Source organism: Onychostoma macrolepis, chromosome 19 (genome assembly GCF_012432095.1).
Source record: "Onychostoma macrolepis isolate SWU-2019 chromosome 19, ASM1243209v1, whole genome shotgun sequence".
Taxonomy (NCBI): domain Eukaryota; kingdom Metazoa; phylum Chordata; class Actinopteri; order Cypriniformes; family Cyprinidae; genus Onychostoma; species Onychostoma macrolepis.
Genome location: NC_081173.1, coordinates 33452807 through 33461312, shown reverse-complemented (window position 1 = coordinate 33461312; position 8506 = coordinate 33452807). Strand labels below are relative to the sequence as shown.

Sequence of the window (8506 nt, the reverse complement as noted above, 5' to 3'; positions counted from 1 at the left end):
GTTACAGTGCAAATACAACCTGCAACTTTTGATTGGAGTCAAATCACAAAATATAAAGAGAGATATATTTTATTTATTACAAAATACATCAAATTTTCAGAGCAAATTTTAAAAATAGTATATCAACTATGTTATATAACTATTTCATATTTTGCAGACTTCTTGGCTTGCAGGATTCTAATAAGAGGTATTAATAATTGCAAACCAAAAGATTTTATTTATCTAATGTGAATGGGAAAAACAAATAATAGAGAATTAAGCACAAATATTGTTGATTATCGCAGTACTAAGCTAAAATGTGATGTATGGCCATCAGGCCACGACATACATCTGTTACCAGTACAATTATAGGAATGATCAATTCTATCAAGAAAATCCACGTAAGATAATAAAAATGTTTTCTTACAGAGAGACATTTCTTAGGGTGAAGATGGGCAGCATTTGTAATAGTGTTTCACTAATAACTGCTGTAGTATTTCAGTGTTTCAAGCCTCACAGCAGCCATGTTTAAGGCCTGATTTATGTGATATAGATATATTAAATGAAAGGCTATAGATATATTTATGCTGTTGACGGCCATCCTTTCAAATTATGTTTTTAAATCCTATCTGGAGACTTATTTCTTTTTATCTTTTAAGTCTGTGAACCCCTGTTGTCTTTGGTTTTGGCAGCTGATTTGTCTTTGTGTGTCTTTATTCATTGTAATTTGTAATGTATGATGTTGCATTGATTATCTGTGTCTCTATAATGTTCCTCTAGCAGTTAATCATGATCACAGTGTTAGCAATGCCATTGTCGTTTAATTCCCAGAGAAAATCTGTATTGATCAAATTTATTAGCTTGAATGCATTGTACAGTAAGTCTCTTAGATAAGTTTCTGACAAATGCATAAATGTGCCTGTTTGGACAATGTGTTGTGTTCAGTGTGCAATATCAGAAATAAATGTCTTCACCGATTTCCAACTCATATGAATGCACTGAAAACATCTACAAACAAAAACACAAAACAATCTAATGTACACTGTAAAAAAAAATCTGTAGTTTTTACAAAATAATTTTGGCAGCTGTGGTTGCCAGAATAATTCTGTAAAAAATACAGAAAAACTGTAAACACATTTACAGAACAAACTGTAAAATTTACAGTATAAAACTATAATTTACAAACAAGGAAATCTGAATGTAAATCAGTATTTTCAACACAAACTGCTATAAAAATCTGTTTTGTACCTTTAACATACTGACAACCACCATAATAATGCAGGTGGTAAAAGAGAATGCCACATGAAGAATCAAAGCTCATCACAAATAGCTTCGCCACAAGCAGTAATATATACTAATATATCGAAGGTGCCCAGAGTCATTCATGCAAACACAAAACACCATCATGGTAACACACATGATACTTAATGCAATAAACTTTCATTAAACAACAGAAGATGTAACATAAAGCCCAAATGTACATAAATGATAACAAAACTATTAAAAAATGATTATTTAAACAAAATACTTTCAAATGTGGAGTGACGCAGGGAATTCTGGGAATATCAGTTTACAGTTTTGGACTGTAAAATATACATCGATTTGTTATTTTTCTTGCTTGTAAAAACTGTACAATTAGCAGCATTTTACTGTAAAATTACTTAATGTCTGGTTAAATCTTTTACAGTTACTGTATATAGTACAGGAACTTACTGTTAAAGTTTGTAGAGTTGTCTACTGACGGTCGTGTGGGGAGAACCCCGGAGGATTCTTGGCACATACTGCTTCGTTTTACGGACTTATCAGAATTCTACGGCTGGGGACTTTGGAGGATAATGTGGCGCTTAATAACTGCATGCAAGCTCCTAGCGGGGTCTACACTCAAAAAAACTAAAACGTTGGATTTACTTAAAAAAACTTCGTCAAGTGGGTTCCACATAGCTTTGTCAAGTAATCTCAACAAACAAAATGTAAGTTGTATTTACTAAAAAAGTTTGTGTAAAGTTGACAATTTAAATGTCGTATGAACTAAAGAAAACCTAGTAAAGTCACTATTACATATACATAATGTTAAGTTGTATGAACTAAATAAAACCTAGTAAAGTCACTATTACATATGGATAATGTTGTTGTATGAGCTAAAGAAATCCTATTAAAGTCACTATTAAATATACTTAATGTTATGCTAAATTTACGAACATTTAGTGTGCAATAAACATAAGGATTTCAGTTGCTTTGTAATTAGAAGCCATACAAGTGTTCAAGAAAACCATTAAATAATCAGACTTACTATTTTTCAGAAACAAATTGCTTTTTATTTGCAATACAAACAAGTCTTGCACTTGTTTTTTTTAATTCAATAAATTCTACAAGCATGACAATTCGTGTCTAACGCACCCCAAAGTGCTACAGAACTTGACCCTCATAGAAAGGAATGAGGCATGTTTTTTTATACAAAAAAATAAACACAAAAACAATATTGTTTTTCAAACAGCAGTATTGTACTGGAATTAAACTAAACATCAGTTAATTATTCCATAAGTTTATTTTTAAGTACCTGCATTTTGTGTGAAAGTTTGCTTGCATCAAGTTCCAGTAACACCTTTTGAAGAAACTCAAAGGTGTACTTGAGATCACATGGATAGCTAAGATTCAAGGTATATATTACTCCCAAGAGGAGAGCACAAGCCTTGGTGACATCTCGTAGATGCTGAAGCACTTTCACTCCTTCAACAATGATCCCAACATCCAATGGTGGTTGTTCAGGTCCCGCACCTTCAGCTCGGACAATGCAAATTCCAATGACTGTATTAGCCATGTCTCTCTCAGCTTTCTCCAAGTCATTGTCCTAAAACAAACAACAAAAGTTAATTAGTTTTAAAACATGAAACTTACTTTGACAACAACACGTCCTATATTAATATCATAATGAATAGAATAGGTTTAAAAAAATGACAGTCACTTAAAGGGCTTCTTACACTGTATATGTGGCAAGCATAATTTTTTTAATATGCGTTTTAGATCACATATATGCTCCCTCTTTTCTGTTGATTCTAACTACAGGAAACATGCGGAATATGCATGCACCCATACTGAATGGGTCCTTAATTTTAGCTTGAACTAATTTAAGTGTGTAATGTTATCAATATCATTACATTTTTGTTGGTGTTTATATTTTATGAATAAAATAAATTATGGACTATGTTTTTTAAAAGCAATAAGTCATGTGAAGCCGTGGATTACAGTGAATTTAGAACAGCCAAGGGTGTTTAAATTCATTGTAACCCTCAGCTTCTTAGACGTATTTCTTTATTTAACAGCAAAATAACAGCAAATTATTTTGATGAATTTTGGACCATCAAAAAACTGGAGGAAATGCATGTGCATTGTTTAAGCTGGAGGCCTGAAATGAAATCCTAAAAATTGTAAATTCTGTTCTGATGAAGAAAGAAACTGGATGACCTGAGGGCATGTAAATTATCAGCAAATTTTCATTTATGGATGACCTATTCATTTAACATTAAATAATTTATGGAATCATTCACAATCAACACATCACAAACCTCGTCAATGGCAGACATCAATTCACTGATCTTGGGCCCTGCAGCTCCTCCTTTTTTCCTGTAGACTCTGGCCAGTTTGTTAGCGTAGCCATCCAGTTTTGACATGAATGTTTGAATCAGTGGAAGGGTGGTGATTCGAGTGAACTCAGTAGCCATCTAGAGATTTAAGAGACATAACAATAAGACGTAAGGTTAATGTACATTTTAAGAATGGCACTGTTCATTATTCTACAGAAAAAAACATTTAGCCTAAATGGACAAGATCAAAAAAGCACAATGTGACATCAGGGAGGCTAGTTACTATAAAAACAGCAATTCTATCAAACTTGCCTGATCTTCACAAAATAGAGCTGGCCATCTGCTCTTGCTTCTGACTGAGTAATGGTTTGTGCGGCCTATACGCACGTGAAAATATGAAAATATACATTTCAGTGTGATAAGCAACATAAACGCGCACATCAATCTGATTAACTTAACGTTATTTTGCGTTCATGTAAACAGAAAATCATCTATCGGAATGAATTAATTTCGTTTAACCGCAGCTTATGACATAAACTGACATATTAAAGTAATACAATTACATAGTGTACTACATATTACTTTTATTGGGCATTATTTTTCAGGATGGCAAATGATTTAAACAAAATATTCATACCTCACAAAGTCGCCACTGTCGTCAGCTCCTCAACGTTCGTCTGTCTTTGGCGCTGCTGCATTTACATACGGTGTGTACAAAGGGACATCCTGTTTGTGCGTTTCACTGAACAATGATTTGTTGACTGAACAAAAACACCTTAAGTTAAAATGACAAGACACGGCCAATTATTTTTTTAAATATAAATAACTAGTTAAACATATTTTATCCACTGAAAGAAATGACAAAACAGTTTTTTTTATTTTTATAATTAAGTTAATTTTATGCACTGAAAGAAAAAAGAAAACTCAACCTGCATTTCCAGACTCCGACAAAAACCCATAACGTAAAGTGCAAATACTATTTGGTCTTCTACATCAGTTAATTATTTTTGACAGCATTTATCGAGATGTCAACTGATTTCAAAATATTAATACCTTACAAAGTTCCCAAAACATTCGATCTGGTTCGTCTGCCTTTCACAGCTCAGCTCAGCTCAGCTCATCTAAAATGAAAAACACGTATATTTTCTGACATAAACTGACATCTCGACGTAATAAAACTTTTATTGGCAGTATTTTTCAGGATGGAAAATGATTTAAGCAAAATATTCATACCTCACAAATTAAGTCGCCAATGTCGTCATCCCCTCTCAACGACAACGTTCGTCTGTCTTTGGCGCTGGTGCATTTGCATACGGTGTGTACAAAGGGACATACCGTTTTGGTTTTCTTGTATTTGTGCGTTTCACTGAACAATGATTTGTTGACTGAACAAAAATGTCTAAAGTAAATATGACAAGACACGGTCTTTTGTTGAAATTACTAAGTTAAATTAATTCTATGCAGTTACTTGTGTTTTTTAAGTAAAGTGAACAATAAATGATTTAGTAAAACTGACACCAACCAAGTTCATTTTTTTGAGTGTACTCATCTGGTTGCCTAACCAAGTTCATATCAGAGACAGTATCACTGTAAAAAATGATTCACTATATTTACTCAATAAAATTGAGTAATCCACTATATTTACTCAATAAAATTGAGGTAACAATTTGCACTTACTTTTTTTGAGTAGATTCTATCCTATATATTGAGTAAAGAGTACCTAAATTTTACAGCTATGACAAACTAAAAGAAATTAAGTAATGTCTACCTAATATTTTTCATTAAAATTACATAACTAATTACTTATAAAAATTGAGTAACATTAACTCTATTGTTAGTAGGCAACAGTTCATCGCTGTAAAACCCAACAAGTTAGGGTAACAAACCGTTTGAGTAAACCGATTGCCTTAAAACATTTAAGTTTTTAAAACTAACAATTATGATTGCTCTGAACTTATTTCAGTCAGACATCTACAGAACATCTTATTGAGAATCAACTAAGGTTTAGATGTTGATTTATTGTTTCAATTGAAGTAACCATGTTAGAGATCAGTGTCTGCTTTAGTTGGGCTCTTGACCCTTGACTTCTGTGTTAGATGGGGGTTTTTTTTTCTTTGGTTGTTGTAAGCATGTGTTCCTCGAACATATTTGTTACAGCTCAAAAGCCAGAGGAAATGATCGGTAGTTGGTTGTCATATGTTTATAATGACAGTCATCTGTAAGTGAACTGATCTCATTGAAAGTGAGCGCAGACTCGTTGTGTGTCTAATCTCTGGTTAAGTGAATGTTGCATTGCTTATAGTTGAAGTGTTTATGTGACAGTCAGTTAACAAAGGAGTTTCTAAACAGTTTGTCCACAAAAAGTTTCAATTTATGGCAGTAACTGGACTCACACAGACATCAATAATCAGCTTATGAACCTCAACAATGGTGACCATTAAAAGAAAAGAAAAATCATGCTGGGTACTAGCATAGTACAAAACTCATCCATGGCTCCCAGCATGCATTGCAGCATGATTTTTATTTTATTTTATTGGTCACCATTGTTGAGGTTCATAAGCTGATTCTTGATGTCTGTGTGAATCTAATTTCTGCCATAGATTGAAACTTTTTGTGGACAAACTGTTTAGAAACTCCTTTGTTAACTGACTGTAACAAACACGTTTACTATAATCAATGCAACATTCACTTAACCAGAGATTAGACACACAACGAGTCTGTGCTTACTCTCAATGAGATCAGTTCACTTACAGATGACTGTCATTATAAACATATGACAACCAACTACAGATCATTTCCTCTGGGTTTTGAGCTGTAACAAATATGTTCGAGGAACACATGCTTACAACAACCAAAGAAAAAAAAAAACCCATCTAACACATAAGTCAAGGGTCAAGAGCCCAACTAAAGCAGACACTGATCTCTAACATGGTTACTTCAATTGAAACAATAAATCAACATCTAAACCTTAGTTAATTCTCAATAAGATGTTCTGTAGATGTCTGACTGAAATAAGTTCAGAGCACTCATAATTGTTAGTTTTAAAAAATTAAATGTTTTAAGGCAATCGGTTTACTCAAACGGTTTGTTACCCTAACTTGTTGGGTTTTACAGCGATGAACTGTTGCCTACTAACAATAGAGTTAATGTTACTCAATTTTTATAAGTAATTAGTTATGTAATTTAATGAAAAATATTAGGTAGACATTGCTTAATTTCTTTTAGTTTGTCATAGCTGTAAAATTTAGGTACTCTTTACTCAATATATAGGATAGAATCTACTCAAAAAAAGTAAGTGCAAATTGTTACCTCAATTTTATTGAGTAAATATAGTGAATCATTTTTTACAGTGTAGGTCTGTTTACGATTCATCCTTAGTGTGCAATTTACCATCTGCACATGTCGACAGTTGGATACACAGCGGACTGTCTACAGACATTGTTCCATTCAAACAATATCGTTTTAAGTTGTATCCTTTGATTTTTATATATGTAGATTTTATAAGGTGTGCTCTAACTAAGGAAGAGAACTATTGTATTAATTATTCTCTCTAAAATCCAGGTCAGGCTTGGGTGTTATCCATGTTAATATTCAAAGTTTGTTACCTAAATTGGATATGGTTCATATCTGGGCAAGAAACACAAATGCGGATGTTATAGTAATATCTGAATCTTGGCTCAACAAAACTATTTTAGACAAAGAGATCAGCATCACTGGTTATAATGTTTTTAGAGCGGATAGACCAAAAAGGGGTGGGGAGGTCGTAATTTACGTTAAAGAATGCTTTGAAACTATCATGCTACTTTCAGAATCGATAGCTAAACAGCACAAACTATTAGCTCTTAATTTGTCTGTTTCAAAGACATGTCAACTCACTATAGTGGGTTTTTACAGACCTCCACTGGCTACTAATATTACTTTGATGAATTATTTGGCCTCTTTGAAGTGCAAAGAATTGATATTAATGGGTGATTTTAATTTAAATTGGTTGCTTTCAGTTTCTGATGGTTTTAAAGCATTTTGTGATACTTATAATCGCTTTCAACTGGTAGGTTCACCCACAAGACCTAGATTGAAGTTTCCAGAAAAATACACATTATTAGATCTTGTTCTCACAAATGTCCCTCATAAATATTCTCTAGCTTCCGTATTTGCAAATGATATTAGTGATCATTGTGTTGTTGCGCTAGCTAGAGATATAAAATTGTCTAAGCAAAAACCACGAATTGTCACCAAACGCCGTATGAAACACTTTATTCGACCTTGCTCAGTTTGATTGGGAAAAAATTACGTTAATCCCAGATATTGAAAATGCTTGGAAATATTTTTATGATAATTTTATTCTGATCATTAACAAGCATGCTCCTTTAAAAAAAATGTAGAGTTAAATGCCGGGATAATAGTCTGATAATCTGACCTTATTCATGAGCGGGATGCTGCATGGGCTAAGGCCAGACAAACCAACTTAAATCCTGATTGGTTGTATTTCAAACAGCTTCGTAACAAATGTACAGTTGTGATCAGAAAGGCAAAAGGAAAGTATTTTCTTGATAAAACTAAAAAAATCAGCAAATGCAAGTAAATTCTGGAAAAACTAAGTTTTTGACTGGTAATAGATCTGTTTCAGGTCTTCCTAATTGCATAACAAAGGTATTAAAATAGTGGATAAATTACAAATGCTTAATTGTTTTAATAGCCACTTTACTGAATAAGGGTCATTGTTTTAGACTAACATTTATACTACTGTAACTTCTGAATTTCTTAATGCAGAGCGGCATCTATGGACAACAGAGTTTGTTTTAAATCACATTACTACTTATGATGTCTGCTTTGCATTAAAAGACCTAGATGTGAAGGTTGGAATAAATCGTCAGGTCCTGATGAGCGGCTAATATTATTTCACAACCATTGGCATATCTGTTCAATCTTTCCCTAACAACCAAGGA

The 8506-nt window shown here is 33.0% G+C and overlaps 1 long non-coding RNA gene across 1 annotated transcript; it reads right to left on the bottom strand.

The window, feature by feature from the left end:
• Positions 1-2350: 2350 nt before the first annotated feature.
• LOC131526006 (uncharacterized) lies at positions 2351-4867 on the bottom strand. The gene is made up of 5 exons (XR_009267349.1): positions 4794-4867; positions 4614-4681; positions 4198-4335; positions 3543-3698; positions 2351-2827 (listed from the first exon to the last, which is right to left on the bottom strand). It is a non-coding gene; the product is annotated as an uncharacterized LOC131526006 (long non-coding RNA).
• Positions 4868-8506: the final 3639 nt, after the last annotated feature.